This window comes from Lasioglossum baleicum, chromosome 17 (assembly GCF_051020765.1).
Source record: "Lasioglossum baleicum chromosome 17, iyLasBale1, whole genome shotgun sequence".
NCBI lineage: Eukaryota > Metazoa > Arthropoda > Insecta > Hymenoptera > Halictidae > Lasioglossum > Lasioglossum baleicum.
The window spans coordinates 8,259,584-8,279,108 of NC_134945.1; the positions used below are offsets into that span (position 1 = coordinate 8,259,584).

Sequence of the window (19,525 nt, forward strand, 5' to 3'; positions counted from 1 at the left end):
CTTCACCTGGAATCCCGTGGGGACTCCGAGATGCTCGTATGGCGCTCCTGCTGCCAGGGATTTCAACCCCTGACCCTGTAGGCTGAAGCAGGTAGGAACGGCCCGGCGAGTGCCTCTGCTGTCCTGGTGCAGTGTTGCACACTTCGCCGGGTTGAACCGAAGTCCAATCCTCTCTGCTGCAGCCTCCACTGTTCTCAACAGTGTTTCCATCCCCTCCGGAGTGTCGGCAACTAGTGCCATATCGTCAGCGTAGCCAAGGATGTTGTACCGCCGGCCGTGGAGCGTGTAACCCGCCGAGGAGCCGGATGCTGCACGAAGCACCGATTCCAGGGCAAGGTTAAACGCCACAGGGCTCAGCGGGCATCCTTGCTTCACTCCGGAGAGGATGGGGACAGGGTCGGTAAAGCCCTGTGAGGTTCGCACTCGGGTGGTGCACCCGTCGTAGAGCCCTTCCAAGATGTTACGGAAGGGCTCGGGGACCTTGGCCTCCGCGAAGGCGTGGTAGATGGTTGAGTGGGGGACCGAGCCGAACGCGTTCGACAGGTCCAACCACGCCACCACCACCTGACGCCTGCCCCTGCGAGCGTCGTTAAGGACCTCCTGCAGCACGTAGTTCTGCTCGTAGCATCCCTCGCACGGCAGGAAGCCCTTTTGTTGAGGGCTAAGCCGCTCATTGTGTAGCGCCCACGTGACGAGGCGGTCGGCAAGCACCGCCGCGAAGAGTTTGGGGGTCGTGTCGGACATGGCTAGTGGCCGCCAGTTCGAAAGATCCCCCCGGTCGCCCTTCTTGTGAATCATCACAGTGTTGGAGGACTTCCAAGAAGCAGGGACCGACTCCAACCTTTGACATAGGTTGAAAAAGGCGGTCAGAATGGCGCAGTCCGGGTCGGCCTTCCGGAGATCACGGTAAGTTAGACCGTCTGGCCCCGGAGCGGAGTTTGACATCCGCCGGAGTCGACGATCCACCTCACTCACTCCGAAAGGCCGAACCAGTGCTGCGTCACTCGCCGCCGTTGGAGCCTCTGAAGGAAAGCCGAGAGGCCCAGAGGCTGGTGGCGTACTCGCAGGTGAGTACATGTCGAGGAAGTGTTGATGTACCTGGTCCTTCGGGACCTGGCATTGCGCCGGAGCGCCCATCAACACCTCCTGGACCGCACGCCTGCGGTTTTGCCGAAACAGCCTCTGGATCCGCGTTGCCCCTGCGACTTGGTCCGTGCTTCCTGTAGCCTCCGGTTCAGGACGACCGGGAGGGCGCGATGCCGATGCACCTCCGACACGCCTCTCCCTCCCCGCGACAGCGGTTGACCTTCCCCTCGTATTCTCTCCAACCCCCGCGGGTCTCGACCCGAAGCGTTGGAAGAAGGCGGCGATCGTAGTCGCCACCTCTTCCAGGTCTTGAATGTTATCGACGGCCCCGGCCAAACCGATCAGTAGACGCCTCTCCTCCGCCAACGCGACTTGCTCCCTTCTGAGGGATGCGCGCGGGCGAGGGCGAGGCTGACCAGCAGGCGCAGGCCGCCGATGCTCCGGGTCTCGCGGGGTTTGGAGGTCGGTGGGCACTACACCGACGCTCGCAGGGGCATTTGTCCGCCCCGCAGGGACCGTTGTCCCCGCTCTACAACCACCCGGGTGCGAGCTCCCAGGGGTATTCCCACCCACACTACGGAAACGCGACGCGAACCCTCCCAGGCGATTGAACATATCGCGTAAATCTCGGAGTCGGTCCGTCCGCGCGAAGCCGGCAGGGGCCCGATCGCTCACGTTCTCGGTGCTGCTCCCGCTTCCCGTCGCCGCCCCTCGCCGCGCGCCCCTGCGCGATGTGGCCGAGGACCGGTTCCTCGGCGTGACGGTGGTAGTGGTGGTGGTGGTGGTGGCCCCCCTCGCTGCTCCCTCGGTGACCGGAGCTGGTAGGGGCGATGGAGGACGCTGGGCACCCGCAGATGGTCGGCGTGGTGCTCCTGGCGCCCTCGTCTCCCGCGCTGGTAGCGTGCGGGCTGGTGTCCTCGCTGTCGGCGGCTGCAGCGTCTCCGGGATCGGCGACCTGAAACCAGACGGAGATGTAGGCGACGAAGACAGAACCCGTCGGCGGCGTCGTCTCCTAGAGACGGCGGGAGACCACGGGAGGGGGGAGGAATCGTCATCCTCCGCCCCCTCCTCCTCTTCTCTCCCCTCGATGGCCGGAGGGGGGGTGACGGCCGCTGTCTGGGTGGGACCAGGGGTAACCGTCACTTCCTCGATGGGGGGGAGGGAGGGGACTGCTGTCCGCGACAGAGTCCTCTTCATTCCCCTCTCCACTCCCCCCGCGAGGGGCCGCGAGGTGACGATGGGCCCCCCGCTGACGGTGGTGGTGACGGTGGTCGTGGTAAGTGTGGCCGGCGCCATGCAGGAGACCACGCAGCAGCCTCTTCCGCTCCCCTGCTCCCCGTAGATGGTGGGTGGGGAGGGAGGAGAGGCGGAAGCTCCCCTCAGGATTGTGGCGAGGGGGGGGCTGCTGCGGGCTGCGGTCGAGCACTCGGGCGGTAGTGAGGACGCCCGGGTGAACGACCGCAACCTTCTTCCTCCTTCCGTTTGTTCTCCTGCTGGCGTCGCGCTGACCACCGTTGCGCCCGCTGTGACGGCGGCGTAGGATGGAGATGCCGCCGTCCTAATCGTCGAGGTGAACGTCCGGGTGGTCGGGACGTTCGGCGGGGTGGTGGGGGCGGGCGAAGCCCTGTCCCGCCCCGACCCCGTCCTCCTCGGCGACTTCTTAGAGCCGGCTTTCGGAGCCGCCTTCCTCCGGGTGGTGTTGAGGGCTGCTGTCCGTTGTAATACGTCCCCGAGGTCCAACGGCACGCTGGCTCCCCTGCTTCTCGTGACTGGCCCCCTCGGGCTGGTGGTCGGGGCCTTCGCTGTGGGGGAGACCGTCGACCCCCTCTTCCTCCTCGCCGCCCCGCTGGCAGGCTTCTCGCGGGGCGGTTCCGGGGTCGACTTGCGTGTCGGCGGACTCGGGGTGGCACGTTGGGCGGCCCCTACGGCTCGGCTCTTGGCAGCGGGCGCTGCCCTGGTCCCCGCTGGTGGTGTTGACCCTGAAACAGAGCCGCCACTCCGTCTCGTCCCGCCGTCTCTCTTCGTCGTAGTCGTCGTCGCTGTTATCTGTTGGGGCGAAGGCAGTCTCTTCACGGCGATGTTGACGGCCCTCACAGAAATGATCCTCGGCTTCGTTGAGGCCGGGGGCGGCGGGGGCGTCTTCGACTTCCTTGAGGAAGCCGCTGGCGCCGCCGCCGCAGCCGGCCTGGTCCCCACGCTGGTTGGAGGTGGTGGGGAGGTTGTCGAGGTCCTCGGAGGGTCCGTCCTCGTCGCCGTCCTTCTGAGCGACAGCGGCTTCTGCCGCATGGGCGCCGGGGGCGGCGGAGGCGTCTTCGACTTCCTGGAGGAAGCCGCTGGCGCCGCCGCCGCAGCCGGTACGATCCGTGCGGACGCCGTAGATGGTGGTGGCGTCGTCGTCTTCTTGGTAGCCGCTGTCGTCCTCCTCAAGGCCAATCTATTCCGCACGGGCGCCGGGGGCGGCGGGGGCGTCGACGACTTCCTGGAGGAAGCCGCCGGCGCCGCCGCCGCAGCCGGTACAGCCCGCGCGGACGCCGTGGATGGTGGTGGCGTTGTCGATGGCCTTGCGACTGCCTTCGCCCTTGTCGCCGTCGATGTCGGTGGCGTTGCGTCTGTCCTCGTCGCCGTAACCGTCCCCGTCGTCGTCCCCTTGGCAGGAGCAATGCTGCCGAAAGACAGCGTGCTCTGCCTTAGGGAGGAGGACGGGCGTCTGGTGGTCGTCGAGGTCGTCGTCGTCGTCGTTGTCGTCGATCCTGTGGCAGCTGCACGGGTGGTCGGTGCAGCTGCGGGGCCCGTGGATGGTGGAGGGGCCCCCCCCGGAGATCCTCGGTCGTTGGGCTGCAGACCGCCGCATCCCGCACGCTGTCGTCGTCGTCGTCGTCGTGGTGCACGTCGTCGACGTCATCGTCGTCGCCGTGCACGTCGTCGTCGACGTCGTGGCCGTGGTGGTGGTGGCGGTACCAGCTCCGGTCAACCTTAAAATTGACTCGGCCCCCGGAGGGACCGAGCAATTAATATTTCCGGTCGCCGAGAGGGAGGACCTCACGGTGGTACGGGTGGAGGAGCCGCTTGCTCCTCTCGTCCCACCGCGACCTGATCCGCTCGAATGAGCGGCGGTGTGGTGCGTCTTAACGGACTTCAAGGGATACGCTCCCTTTCCGTGCTCACCACACTCGCCGCAACGATGAACCACCGAATGACCGGGGTGGTTCTTTTTCGCGTGTTTTATCAGGTCGCAGTGGGATTTGTAGGTCCCACCGAGCCTAATACCCGGTTTGCCGAAGCATTCCGGGCATCTGAATTCCGCCGGGAACGGAAAGTCGATGTATATAACAATCGCGTTGTTTGATTGGGACATTGTGCCTCTGCAGGTTTGCCTCGAGTGTAAATTAAAATATCAAGTGACTTGAGTAATAACAATAAATAAGTAACAATAGATAAAACGTGTACAACAGATAAAACAGATGAAACAGATAAAACGAATTAAGTCGCAGTCACTTGATTGTAATAAATAAATAGAATAGATAAAATAAATAATGGCACGTCAGAGAATAAATAAATTAAAATGGTATAGGACAGCACTGAGTCGATGTTTTAAAATAATAACACGGTGCAAGAATCACAATAAATACAATAAATAAAAGACGACAGCACTGCACTATACACTGGTAAAATAAATAGAATAGATAACACAATTAAACCAGAAAGGCAAGCGATCGACTCACCAGAAAATAGAAGAAAGCGATAGAAGAAAATAGAGAGAAAATAAGGGAAGACAGAAAAGAGAGCGGATCGATAGAAGGATTGAAAGAGGTTAAGAAGATAAAAGTGACAGCTAAGGGATCTACCTTGATGGTAAGAGACACCATCAAGGGGGGCTACCTAGCGGTCGATCGAGGAACTCGTTCCAGCTCCTCGTGCAAGGATCTACCGCTAGAGGGCTGCACCGATACTTGGCGGTACTTGGAGAAATTCTTCAGCTCAAGTCTGAAGAATCTCCAAGGCCTACTCGGATCGGTGACTGAAAGGATTAAACCGAATTAATTTAATCGAGCGGACTCGATTAAACAATTCGGCGGTCTCTGATCGGAATCAAAGTTATTCCGGAGTTAGTTTGCTCCGGGAAAACGCACGCAAAATCGTCGTACGTTCCGACGTGCCGGTATTAAACGAAAAGATGTTTAATGTAGATTATTATTAACTACCGGCACAGGATTGCTCCCAAATTTCACAATTAGCAGCAACAAAGTACTCGGAACAGAACTAAGTTATTAAATAATTAATAACTTAGTCTGACGTCGAATAAATTGATGTTACAATTGTGAAATTTATCGAAACGTACACGAGGCGTTACGTAATTCCGAAACGAACGTTCCGGAATTCCTTTGTTCCGACGACCTAGGAAAGAGCCGTTGGTTGTTATTGAATTTATCCTGACAAACAATTAGCAGAGCTAAGTGTCGACAGGACAAAGACGAACAACAACGAACGGAGGGGAGGGGTAACCGCGCTGAACGGCCGTGCGGGTTAACGCACTTGGGCTCGCGCGGGGGAAGAGAGTCAGAGGGGGAGTCGATCACTTACCCCACTCGAGGTCCTGCAGAGGTGTCCACGTGTTCCCGGCTGCTCGGTGGAGACGCTGGAGGTGAAGTCCTCCTCCTCGGCGGCCAGTCGCGCCCCGATCGCTCCTCGGCTTCTGGTGATGCACGAAACTCGCGAACTTGAGCGATGCGGCGCTCAGAGACGAAAATTTTGCCCGAATTGGGAGCAGAGGTATTCCCTCGATTAATGGAAATTGACTGTGATTACTATCAGCAAATTGGGCCAATCCACACGGCACTGCAATGCGTGGCCGACCCGTGACCGAGGGGGAGCAAGCCCCGACCGCTCAGTCAATTCCCAAAAATCGAGTTAATATTCTGACTCCCCGATGGGGAGTGTATCAGATATTAAGCTGATAAGAACAGATAAAAGGACTTTTATTTCAAATAATCGTCCCCCGAGCTAGTGCTCGGGGGCGGTACAGTGTTGGTGCCTTTCGGCGAGGGCTATACATAAAAAAATAGTTTCTTTGGTGGGGGGGGTGTGGCGCGGGGGCGCTATGTCCCCCTGCGTGACAAACACATTCAGACGCACACGCACACACACACACGCACATCCACACGTCAATAAATAAACAATACAATTATCAAGATATAAAATAAGCGGCACTAGCCTTGTCAGGATTAAAATAAACATAGTGGAACGGCCCACAGCACACTAGAAAACTTAGACTAGGTAGATGACTAGATTGATAGAGAAGTAGAGAGACAGCAAGGAAGGAAGACAAAAGATAGAGAGTGAGAGAGTAGAGAAAGATAGAGAGATAGAAAGAGGGGCGTGCTGCGGGCTCGTTGCCCTCGCTAAAAATTAATATATGTAAAATTATACAGGGCCGAGGTGGCCCTGAGTCAATACATTGGCTACGTTATTGGTGCTTTCAACACTCATATTTATGTTTTCGGGGCGCGATACTGTATTCGAGGGGGCCGCGGGGGGGGCCACATTCGCCGCATCAAGGGGCAGAGGCAGCTCCGGGGCGGGGACGGCGGCGGGAGCAGCAGCATATTGTCGGACCCCCGACACGTGCTCCACGTAGATGTCCCGACCCCACCGGATGGTCTCAGAGACAATGAGACGGCGCATCATGCTTGCGTATTTCGTGCTAATACGCAGCACTTTGAGCACCGGCTCATTGGCTTGATCCCATGAGCCGAGAGCCCCCACGACGATCGCGTCGGTCACAACTCTGTAACCCTGCTCTCCGAGAACGGCCGCGATCGGAAGATACTTTTGTATCTTCCGGAGCCTTGCGGCTTCGAAAGCTTCGATGCCGTTCTCGAAGGTCACGGTCACATCGATGATCACGACGCTTTTCGAGGGCTCATGCCTGACAACGATGTCAGGCCTGAGCGCCTCCAGATCGCCGGTGAGACCCTCGACCCTTTGGTTTACCCTTAAGTTCCCCGGCAGTCGGCAGGCTCGCGAAATCCGCGAGACGACGGCGTCGTGGCGCAGTTGCCAGGCAGCCGAGTGGGGGCGGCAGTGACACAGCACATGGGGCAAGGTCTCCAGGGCCTCCCCGCATCGCCGGCAACGCTTGTCACCCTCACCCCAGCGTCTAGCCCCATTAAGGGGTAAGACGTCGAGGCGAGCTCGGTGGACGAAGCGCCAATCAGCGAAGCGGGTGAAACTGCCGCCGCGGAGGAAGTGGTTTGACACTTTCGTCCGCGACGACACCCCGAAGACCTTCCCCTGGTCCGGCTTGCTGTTCAGCCGGTGATGGTAAAATTCCGTCACCGCCGCCCTCAGTCGGTGCAACACCTGGGTCCGAGCCACGGGTGTTACGACCGTCGTGCGCCCGCGTGAGCCTCGGAGTCTAAGACCCAGTTCCTGGCGTGCAGCGCTCCACTCCCATCGCAATTGGAGCATGTCTCCTAATCGCCGCGCCGCGTTTCGTGCCCTCGACCACAATGTGGAGAAGTCGCTGCTGGTTCTGGCGAACTCCCCCTCCAGCGAGCCGGAGAGGTAGTCCGCCAGGTCCTGCTCGGTAGGTGGACGACCGATTTTCCTGGCTACCGCCCCCCTCAGAGAATCCCTGGCCAGCCCGCTGATCGCCGGGTCAGGCGCCGTCAGAAGACGGAACGCATGTCCTACGACCAGCGCGTCGGCCAGGTCAGCAAGCGGAAGTAATCCACATCCTCCCCGACTGGGGGGGAGGTAGATCACCTCCGCGCTGGCTCTCTGAGGCAGGTTGAGCCAGGATTTCGCGAGCTTCTTTACAAGCTTATCCGCGACTTTTAAAGGACCTTTCTCCACATGGGCTCCCCGCAGCATGAAGTCGAGGCGGGGCAATATAAATGTCCCGACCGCCTCACACTTTTGCCACGGGGCGAGGAGGGAACGATCGACGGAGCGGAGATCGCGGACGAGCTCCTCGATCGTCAGGAGCGGAGTCTGCTTCACCTGGAATCCCGTGGGGACTCCGAGATGCTCGTATGGCACTCCTGCTGCCAGGGATTTCAACCCCTGACCCTGTAGGCTGAAGCAGGTGGGGACAGCCCGGCGAGTGCCTCTGCTGTCCTGATGCAGTGTTGCACACTTCGCCGGGTTGAACCGAAGTCCAATCCTCCCTGCTGCAGCCTCCACTGTTCTCAACAGTGTTTCCATCCCCTCCGGAGTGTCGGCAACTAGTGCCATATCATCGGCGTAGCCAAGGATGTTGTACCGCCGGCCGTGGAGCGTGTAACCCGCCGAGGAGCCGGATGCTGCACGAAGCACCGACTCCAGGGCAAGGTTAAACGCCACAGGGCTCAGCGGGCATCCTTGCTTCACTCCGGAGAGGATGGGGACAGGGTCGGTAAAGCCCTGTGAGGTTCGCACTCGAGTGGTGCACCCGTCGTAGAGCCCTTCCAAGATGTTACGGAAGGGCTCGGGGACCTTGGCCTCCGCGAAGGCGTGGTAGATGGTAGAGTGGGGGACCGAGCCGAACGCGTTCGACAGGTCCAACCACGCAACCACCACCTGACGCCTGCCCCTGCGAGCGTCGTTAAGGACCTCCTGCAGCACGTAGTTCTGCTCGTAGCATCCCTCGCACGGCAGGAAGCCCTTTTGCTGAGGGCTAAGCCGCTCATTATGTAGGGCCCACGTGACGAGGCGGTCGGCAAGCACCGCCGCGAAGAGTTTGGGGGTCGTGTCGGACATGGCTAGTGGCCGCCAGTTCGAAAGATCCCCCCGATCGCCCTTCTTGTGAATCATCACGGTATTCGAAGACTTCCAAGAAGCAGGGACCGACTCCAACCTTTGACATAGGTTGAAAAAGGCGGTCAGAATGGCGCAGTCCGGGTCGGCCTTCCGGAGATCACGGTAAGTTAGACCGTCTGGCCCCGGAGCGGAGTTTGACATCCGCCGGAGTCGACGATCCACCTCACTCACTCCGAAAGGCCGAACCAGTGCCGCGTCACTCGCCGCCGTTGGAGCCTCTGAAGGAAAGCCGAGAGGCCCAGAGGCTGGTGGCGTACTCGCAGGTGAGTACATGTCGAGGAAGTGCTGATGTACCTGGTCCTTCGGGACCTGGCATTGCGCCGGAGCGCCCATCAACACCTCCTGGACCGCACGCCTGCGGTTTTGCCGGAACAGCCTCTGGATCCGCGTAGCCTCTGCGACTTGGTCCGTGCTTCTTGTAGCCTCCGGTTCAGGACGACCGGGAGGGCGCGATGCCGATGCACCTCCGACACGCCTCTCCCTCCCCGCGACAGCGGTTGACCTTCCCCTCGTATTCTCTCCAACCCCCGCGGGTCTCGACCCGAAGCGTTGGAAGAAGGCGGCGATCGTAGTCGCCACCTCTTCCAGGTCTTGAATGTTATCGACGGCCCCGGCCAAACCGATCAGTAGACGCCTCTCCTCCGCCAACGCGACTTGCTCCCTTCTGAGGGATGCGCGCGGGCGAGGGCGAGGCTGACCAGCAGGCGCAGGCCGCCGATGCTCCGGGTCTCGCGGGGTTTGGAGGTCGGTGGGCACTACACCGACGCCCGCAGGGGCATTCGTTGTCCCCGTTCTACAACCACCCGGGTGCGAGCTCCCAGGGGTATTCCCACCCACACTACGAAAACGCGAACCAAACCCTCCCAAGCGATTGAACATTTCGCGTAGATCGCGGAGTCGGTCCGTCCGCGCGGAGCCGGCAGGGGCCCGATCGCTCACGCTCTCGGTTCCGTTGCTCCTGCTTCCCGTCGCCGTCCCTCGCCGCGCGCCCCTGCGCGATGAGGCCGAGGACCGGTTCCTCGGCGTGACGGTGGTAGTGGTGGCGGTGGTGGCCGCCCCCCTCGCTGCTCCCTCAGTGACCGGAGCTGGTAGGGGCGATGGAGGACGCTGGGCACCCGCGGATGGTCGGCGTGGTGCACCTGGCGCCCTCGTCTCCCGCGCTGGTGGCGTGCGGGCTGGTGTCCTCGTCGGCGGCTGCAGCGTCTCCGGGATCGGCGACCTGAAACCAGACGGAGATGTAGGCGACGAAGACAGAACTCGTTGTCGGCGGCGTCGTCTCTTAGAGACGGCGGGAGACCACGGGAGGGGGGAGGAATCGTCATCCTCCGCCCCCTCCTCCTCTTCTCTCCCCTCGATGGCCGGAGGGGGGGTGACGGCCGCTGTCCGGGTGGGACCAGGGGTAACCGTCACTTCCTCGATGGGGGGGAGGGAGGGGACTGCTGTCCGCGACAGAGTCCTCTTCATTCCCCTCTCCACTCCCCCCGCGAGGGGCCGCGAGGTGACGATGGGCCCCCCGCTGACGGTGGTGGTAACGGTGGTCGTGGTAAGTGTGGCCGGCGCCATGCAGGAGACCACGCAGCAGCCTCTTCCGCTTCCGTGCATCCCGTAGATGGTTGGTGGGGTGGGAGGAGAGGCGGAAGCTCCCCTCAGGATGGTGGCGAGGGGGGGGCTGCTGCGGGCCGCGGTCGAGCACTCGGGCGGTAATGATGACGCCCGGGTGAACGACCGCAGCCTTCTTCTTCCTTCTGTTTGTTCTCCTGGTGGCGCCGCGCTGACCACCGTTGCGCCCGCTGTGACGGCGGCGTAGGATGGTGATGCCGCCGTCCTGATCGTCGAGGTGAACGTCCGGGTGGTCGGGACGTTCGGCGGGGTGGTGGGGGCGGGCGAAGCCCTGTCCCGCCCCGACCCCGTCCTCCTCGGCGACTTCTTAGAGCCGGCTTTCGGAGCCGCCTTCCTCCGGGTGGTGGTGAGGGCTGCCGTCCGTTGCAAAATATCCCCAAGGTCCAGCGGCACGCTGGCTCCCCTACTCCTGGTAACTGGCCCCCTCGGGCTGGTGGTCGGGGCCTTCGCTGTAGGGGAGACCGTCGATCCCCTCTTCCTCCTCGCCGCCCCGCTGGCAGGCTTCTCGCGGGGCGGCTCCGGGGTTGACTTGCGCGTCGGTGGACTCGGGGTGGCTCGTTGGGCGGCTCCTGTGGCTCGGCTCTTGGCAGCGGGCGCTGCCCTGGTCCCTGCTGGTGGTGTTGACCCTGAAACAGAGCCGTCACTCCGTCTCGTCCCGCCGTCTCTCTTCGTCGTTGTCGTCGATGTCTGGTGGGGCAAAGGCGGTCTCTTCACGGCGATGCTGACGGTCCTTACGGAGATGGTCCTCGGCTTCGTTGAGGCCGGGGGCGGCGGGGGCGTCCTCGACTTCCTGGAGGAAGCCGCTGACGCCGCCGCCGCAGCCGGCCTGGTCCCCACGCTGGTTGGAGGTGGTGGGGGGGTCGTCGAGGTCCTTGCCTGGTCCGCCCTCACCGCCGTCCTCCTGAGGGACAGCGGCCTCTGCCGCACGGGCGCCGGGGGCGGCGGGGGCGTCGACGACTTCCTGGGTGAAGCCGCCGGCGCCGCCGCCGCAGCCGGCGCAACCCGTGCGGACGCCGTTGATGGTGGTGGCGTCGTCGTCGTCGTCTTCGTGGTGGCCGCTGTCGTCCTCGTCCTTTTCAAGGCCACCCTATTCCGCACGGGCGCCGGGGGCGGCGGGGGCGTCGACGACTTCCTGGAGGAAGCCGCCGGCGCCGCCGCCGCAGTCGGTGTAGCCCGCGCGGTCGCCGTGGGTGGTGGTGGTGTGGTCGATGGCCTTGTGGCCGCCTTTGCCCTTGTCGCCGTCGATGTCGGTGGCGTACTGTCTGTCCTCGTCGCCGTCGCCGTCCCCGTCGTCGTCCCCTTGGCAGAAGCAGCGCTGCCGAAGGACAGCGTGCTCTGTCTCAGGGAGGAGGACGGGCGTCTGGTCGAGGTCGTCGAGGTCGTCGTCGTCGTCGTCGTCGTTGACGATGTGGCAGCTGCACGGGTGGTCGGTGCAGCTGCGGGGCCCGTAGATGGTGGAGGGGCCCCCCCGGAGATCCTCGGTCGCTGTGCTGCCGACCGCCGCATTCCGCACGCCGTTGTCGTCGTCGTCATCGTCGTGGTGCACGTCGTCGACGTCATCGTCGTCGCCGTGCACGTCGCCGTCGACGCCGTGGCCGTGGTGGTGGTGGCGGTACCAGCTCCGGTCAACCTTAAAATTGACTCGGCCCCCGAAGGGACCGAGCAATTAATATTTCCGGTCGCCGAGGGAGAGGTCCTCACGGTGGACGTGGTGGAGGAGCCGCGTGCTCCTCTCGTCCCACTGCGACCTGATCCGCCCGAGTGAGCGGCGGTGTGGTGAGTTTTCACGGATTTCAGGGGGTAAGCCCCTTTTCCGTGCTCACCACACTCGCCGCAGCGGTGAACCACCGAATGACCGGGGTGGTTCTTTTTCGCGTGTTTTATCAGGTCGCAGTGGGATTTGTAGGTCCCACCGAGCCTAATACCCGGTTTGCCGAAGCATTCCGGGCATCTGAATTCCGCCGGGAACGGAAAATCGATATAGATTATTATCGCGTTGTTGTTTGTTGTTTCCATTGTGAAACAGCCTCTGCAGAATTGTCTCGAGTGTGAATTAAACGAAAATCAAGTGACTAGATGGTAAATAAATAGATAAAATGTGTAAATAATGTATAAATAAAAGATGTTATAATAGATAAAATGTATAAAACAGATGCAGTCACTTGATTAAAATGAATCAATAAATAAAATAAATAGAATAAATATGTGGCGCGTCGAAGAATAAATAGAATAAAATATAACAGTACAGCACTGAGTCAAACGAGAGTAAAATGGGTTTCGAGACCTTACAATAAATACAGTAAATAAATAGACGATCACAGCACTGCACTTCTACACCAATAAATAAAATAAATAAAGACAATTAAAACAGAAAGGTAAGCGATCGACTCACCGGAAAGTAGAGAACAGCGATAGAAGAAAATAGAGAGAAATATAGGAAGACAGAAAAGAGAGCGGATCGATAGAAGGATTGAAAGAGGTTAGAAGATAAAAGTGACAGGCGAGGGATCTACCTTGATGGTAAGAGACACCATCAAGGGGGGCTATCTAGCGGTCGATCGAGGAACTCGTTCCAGCTCCTCGTGCAGGGATCTACCGCTAGGGGGCTGCACCGATACTTGGCGGTACTTGGAGAAATTCTTCAGCTCAGGTCTGAAGAATCTCCAAGGCCTACTCGGATCGGTGACTGAAAGGATTAAACCGAATTAATTTAATCGAGCGGACTCGATTAAACAATTCGGCGGTCTCTGATCGGAATCAAAGTTATTCCGGAGTTAGTTGGCTCCGGGAAAACGCACGCAAAATCGTCGTACGTTCCGACGTGCCGGTATTAAACGAAAAGATGTTTAATGTAGATTATTATTAACTACCGGCACAGGATTGCTCCCAAATTTCACAATTAGCAGCAACAAAGTACTTGGAACAGAACTAAGTTATTAAATAATTAAGAACTTAGTCTGACGTCGAATAAATTGATCTGATAATTGTGAAATTTATCGAAACGTACACGAGGCGTTACGTAATTCCGAGACGAACGTTCCGGAATTCCTTTGTTCTGACGACCTAGGACGGAACCGTTGGTTGTTATTGAATTTATCCTGACAAACAATTAGCAGAGCTAAGTGTCGACAGGACAAAGACGAACAACAACGAACGGAGGGGAGGGGTAACCGCGCTGAACGGCCGTGCGGGTTAGCGCACTGGTGTTCGCGCGGGGGAAGAGAGTAAGAGAGGGAGTCGATCACTTACCCCACTCGAGGTCCTGCAGAGGTGTCCACGTGTTCCCGGCTGCTCGGTGGAGACGCTGATGGTGTGGTCCTCCTCCTCGGCGGCCAGTCGCGCCCCGATCGCTCCTCGGCTCCAGGTGATGCACGCACACGCACGAAAACTCGCGAACTTGAGAGCTGCGGTGCTCGTAAATGAAATTTTACTGGGGAGTAGATATCTCCTCGAATTATTGGGAATTGACTGTGATTGAATTCAGCAGATTGGGCCAATCCACACGGCACTGCAATGCGTGGCCGACCCGTGACCGAGGGGGAGCAAGCCCCGACCGCTCAGTCAATTCCCAAAAATCGAGTTAATATTCTGACTCCCCGATGGGGAGTGTATCAGATATTAAGCTGATAAGAACAGATAAAGGCATTTTTATTTTCAATTGATCGTCCCCCGAGCTGGTGCTCGGGGGCGGTACAGTATTAGTGCCTTTCGGCGAGGGCTATACATAAATATGATTTCTTTGGTGGGGGGGTGTGGCGCGGGGGAGCTATGTCCCCCTGCGTGACAAACACATTCAGACGCACACGCACACACACACACACACTCATCCACACGTCAGTAGATAAAAATAATTCTGATTATCAGAAATGTAAGATCAGCGGCACGGGCCTTGTCAAAGTTAAAATAAACATAGTGGAACGGCCCACAGCACACCAGAGAACTTAAGCTAGGAAGATGACTAGAGATTAGCGAATAGAAGAGTAGAGAGACAGCAAGGAAGGAAGACAAAAGATAGCGAGTAGAGAGAGTAGAGAAAGATAGAGAGATAGAGAAAGAGGCGCGCTGCGGGCTCGTTGCCCTCGCTAAAAATTAATATAAAATTATACAGGGCCGAAGTGGCCCTGAGTCAGTACATTTACATTGTTATTGTCATCGATATTCTCGCTGTTATATGAATTTTCGGGGCGCGATACTGTATTCGAGGGGGCCGCGGGGGGGGCCACATTCGCCGCATCAAGGGGCAGAGGCAGCTCCGGGGCGGGGACGGCGGCGGGAGCAGCAGCATATTGTCGGACCCCCGACACGTGCTCCACGTAGATGTCCCGACCCCACCGGATGGTCTCAGAGACAATGAGCCGGCGCATCATGCTTGCGTATTTCGTGCTAATACGCAGCACTTTGAGCACCGGCTCATTGGCTTGATCCCATGAGCCGAGAGCCCCCACGACGATCGCGTCGGTCACAACTCTGTAGCCCTGCTCTCCGAGAACGGCCGCGATCGGAAGATACTTTTGTATCTTCCGGAGCCTTGCGGCTTCGAAAGCTTCGATGCCGTTCTCGAAGGTCACGGTCACATCGATGATCACGACGCTTTTCGAGGGCTCATGCCTGACAACGATGTCAGGCCTGAGCGCCTCCAGATCGCCGGTGAGACCCTCGACCCTTTGGTTTACCCTTAAGTTCCCCGGCAGTCGGCAGGCTCGCGAAATCCGCGAGACGACGGCGTCGTGGCGCAGTTGCCAGGCAGCCGAGTGGGGGCGGCAGTGACACAGCACATGGGGCAAGGTCTCCAGGGCCTCCCCGCATCGCCGGCAACGCTTGTCACCCCCGCCCCAGCGTCTAGCCCCATTAAGAGGTAAGACGTCGAGGCGGGCTCGGTGAACAAAGCGCCAATCAGCGAAGCGGGTGAAACTGCCGCCGCGGAGGAAGTGGTTTGACACCTTCGTCCGCGACGACACCCCGAAGACCTTCCCCTGATCGGGTTTGCTGTTGAGGCGGTGATGGTAAAATTCCGTCACTGCCGCCCTCAGTCGGTGCAACACCTGGGACCGAGCCACGGGTGTAACGACCGTCGTGCGCCCGCGTGAGCCTCGGAGTCTAAGACCCAACTCCTGGCGTGCAGCGCTCCACTCCCATCGCAATTGGAGCACGTCTCCTAATCGCCGCGCCGCGTTTCGTGCCCTCGACCACAATGTGGAAAAGTCACTGCTGGTTCTGGCGAACTCCCCCTCCAGCGAGCCGGAGAGGTAGGTCGCCAGATCCTGCTCGGTAGGTGGTCGACCGATTTTCCTGGCTACCGCCCCCCTCAGAGAATCTCTGGCCAGCCCGCTGATCGCCGGGTCAGACGCCGTCAGAAGACGGAACGCATGCCCGACGACCAGCGCGTCGGCCAGGTCAGCAAGCGGAAGTAATCCACATCCTCCCCGACTGGGGGGGAGGTAGATCACCTCCGCGCTGGCTCTCTGAGGCAGGTTGAGCCAGGATTTCGCGAGCTTCCTTACGAGCTTGTCCGCGTCTTTTAAAGGACCTTTTTCCACATGGGCTCCCCGCAGCAAAAAGTCGAGGCGGGGCAATATAAATGTCCCGACCGCCTCACACTTTTGCCATGGGGCGAGGAGGGAACGATCTACGGAGCGGAGATCGCGGACGAGCTCCTCGATCGTCAGGAGCGGAGTCTGCTTCACCTGGAATCCCGTGGGGACTCCGAGATGCTCGTATGGCGCTCCTGCTGCCAGGGATTTCAACCCCTGACCCTGTAGGCTGAAGCAGGTAGGAACGGCCCGGCGAGTGCCTCTGCTGTCCTGGTGCAGTGTTGCACACTTCGCCGGGTTGAACCGAAGTCCAATCCTCTCCGCTGCAGCCTCCACTGTTCTCAACAGTGTTTCCATCCCCTCCGGAGTGTCGGCAACTAGTGCCATATCGTCAGCGTAGCCAAGGATGTTGTACCGCCGGCCGTGGAGCGTGTAACCCGCCGAGGAGCCGGATGCTGCACGAAGCACCGACTCCAGGGCAAGGTTAAACGCCACAGGGCTCAGCGGGCATCCTTGCTTCACTCCGGAGAGGATGGGAACAGGGTCGGTAAAGCCCTGTGAGGTTCGCACTCGGGTGGTGCACCCGTCGTAGAGCCCTTCCAAGATGTTACGGAAGGGCTCGGGGACCTTGGCCTCCGCGAAGGCGTGGTAGATGGTAGAGTGGGGGACCGAGCCGAACGCGTTCGACAGGTCCAACCACGCAACCACCACCTGACGCCTGCCCCTGCGAGCGTCGTTAAGGACCTCCTGCAGCACGTAGTTCTGCTCGTGGCATCCCTCGCACGGCAGGAAGCCCTTTTGCTGAGGGCTAAGCCGCTCATTATGTAGGGCCCACGTGACGAGGCGGTCGGCAAGCACCGCCGCGAAGAGTTTGGGGGTCGTGTCGGACATGGCTAGTGGCCGCCAGTTCGAAAGATCCCCCCGATCGCCCTTCTTGTGAATCATCACGGTATTCGAAGACTTCCAAGAAGCAGGGACCGACTCCAACCTTTGACATAGGTTGAAAAAGGCGGTCAGAATGGCGCAGTCCGGGTCGGCCTTCCGGAGTTCACGGTAAGTTAGACCGTCTGGCCCCGGAGCGGAGTTTGACATCCGCCGGAGTCGACGATCCACCTCACTCACTCCGAAAGGCCGAACCAGTGCCGCGTCACTCGCCGCCGTTGGAGCCTCTGAAGGAAAGCCGAGAGGCCCAGAGGCTGGTGGCGTACTCGCAGGTGAGTACATGTCGAGGAAGTGCTGATGTACCTGGTCCTTCGGGACCTGGCATTGCGCCGGAGCGCCCATCAACACCTCCTGGACCGCACGCCTGCGGTTTTGCCGGAACAGCCTCTGGATCCGCGTAGCCTCTGCGACTTGGTCCGTGCTTCTTGTAGCCTCCGGTTCAGGACGACCGGGAGGGCGCGATGCCGATGCACCTCCGACACGCCTCTCCCTCCCCGCGACAGCGGTTGACCTTCCCCTCGTATTCTCTCCAACCCCCGCGGGTCTCGACCCGAAGCGTTGGAAGAAGGCGGCGATCGTAGTCGCCACCTCTTCCAGGTCTTGAATGTTATCGACGGCCCCGGCCAAACCGATCAGTAGACGCCTCTCCTCCGCCAACGCGACTTGCTCCCTTCGAAGGGATGCGCGCGGGCGAGGGCGAGGCTGACCAGCAGGCGCAGGCCGCCGATGCTCCGGGTCTCGCGGGGTTTGGAGGTCGGTGGGCACTACACCGACGCCCGCAGGGGCATTCGTTGTCCCCGCTCTACAACCACCCGGGTGCGAGCTCCCAGGGGTATTCCCACCCACACTACGAAAACGCGACGCGAACCCTCCCAAGCGATTGAACATATCGCGTAAATCTCGGAGTCGGTCCGTCCGCGCGAAGCCGGCAGGGGCCCGACCGCTCACGTTCTCGGTGTTGCCCCTGCTTCCCGTCGCCGTCCCTCGTCGCGCGCCCCTGCGCGATGCGGCCGAGGACCGGTTCCTCGGCGTGACGGTGGTAGTGGTGGCGGTGGTGGTGGCCCCCCTCGTTGCTCCCTCGGTGACCGGAGCTGGTAGGGGCGATGGAGGACGCTGGGCACCCGCAGATGGTCGGCGTGGTGCACCTGGCGCCCTCGTCTCCCGCGCTGGTGGCGTGCGGGCTGGAGTCCTCGCTGTCGGCGGCTGCAGCGTCTCCGGGATCGGCGACCTGAAACCAGACGGAGATGTAGGCGACGAAGACAGAACTCGTCGGCGGCGTCGTCTCCTAGAGACGGCGGGAGACCACGGGAGGGGGGAGGGATCGTCATCCTCCGCCCCCTCCTCCTCTTCTCTCCCCTCGATGGCCGGAGGGGGGGTGACGGCCGCTGTCCGGGTGGGACCAGGGGTAACCGTCCCTTCCTCGATGGGGGGGAGGGAGGGGACTGCTGTCCGCGACAGAGTCCTCTTCATTCCCCTCTCCACTCCCCCCGCAAGGGGCCGCGAGGTGACGATGGGCCCCCCGCTGACGGTGGTGGTGACGGTGGTCGTGGTAAGTGTGGCCGGCGCCATGCAGGAGACCACGCAGCAGCCTCTTCCGCTCTCCTGTTCCCCATAGATGGTGGGTGGGGAGGGAGGAGAGGCGGAAGCTCCCCTCAGGATGGTGGCGAGGGGGGGGCTGCTGCGGGCTGCGGTCGAGCACTCGGGCGGTAATGATGACGCCCGGGTGAACGACCGCAGCCTTCTTCTTCCTTCTGTTTGTTCTCCTGGTGGCGCCGCGCTGACCACCGTTGCGCCCGCTGTGACGGCGGCGTAGGATGGTGATGCCGCCGTCCTGATCGTCGAGGTGAACGTCCGGGTGGTCGGGACGTTCGGCGGGGTGGTGGGGGCGGGCGAAGCCCTGTCCCGCCCCGACCCCGTCCTCCTCGGCGACTTCTTAGAGCCGGCTTTCGGAGCCGCCTTCCTCCGGGTGGTATTGAGGGCTGCTGTCCGTTGTAATACGTCCCCTAGGTCCAACGGCACGCTGGCTCCCCTACTCCTGGTTACTGGCCCCCTCGGGCTGGTAGTCGGGGCCTTCGCTGTAGGGGAGACCGTCGACCCCCTCTTCCTCCTGGCCGCCCCGCTGGCAGGCTTCTCGCGGGGCGGTTCCGGGGTCGACTTGCGTGTCGGCGGACTCGGGGTGGTACGTTGGGCGGCTCCTACGGCACGGCTCTTGGCAGCGGGCGCTGCCCTGGTCCCTGTTGGTGGTGATGACCCTGAAACAGAGCCGTCACTCCGTCTCGTCCCGCCGTCTCTCTTTGTCGTAGTCGTCGTCGTAGTTGTTTGTTGGGGCGAAGGCAGTCTCTTCACGGCGATGCGGACGTCCTTCACCGAGATGATCCTCGGCTTCGTTGGGGCCGGGGGCGGCGGGGGCGTCTTCGACTTCCTGGAGGAAGCCGCTGGCGCCGCCGCCGCAGCCGGCCTGGTCCCCACGCTGGTTGGAGGTGGTGGGGGGGTCTTCGAGGCCATCGGGCGGTCCGCCCTCATCGCCGTCCTCCTGAGGGACAGCG

General features: G+C 60.7%; 2 pseudogenes; both read right to left on the reverse strand.

Annotated features, from left to right (window-relative positions):
• Window positions 1-5,897: 5,897 nt before the first annotated feature.
• On the reverse strand, window positions 5,898-6,076 carry LOC143217748 (U2 spliceosomal RNA; annotated as a pseudogene).
• Window positions 6,077-13,989: 7,913 nt separating this feature from the next.
• On the reverse strand, window positions 13,990-14,169 carry LOC143217752 (U2 spliceosomal RNA; annotated as a pseudogene).
• Between the last annotated feature and the right edge of the window lie 5,356 nt (window positions 14,170-19,525).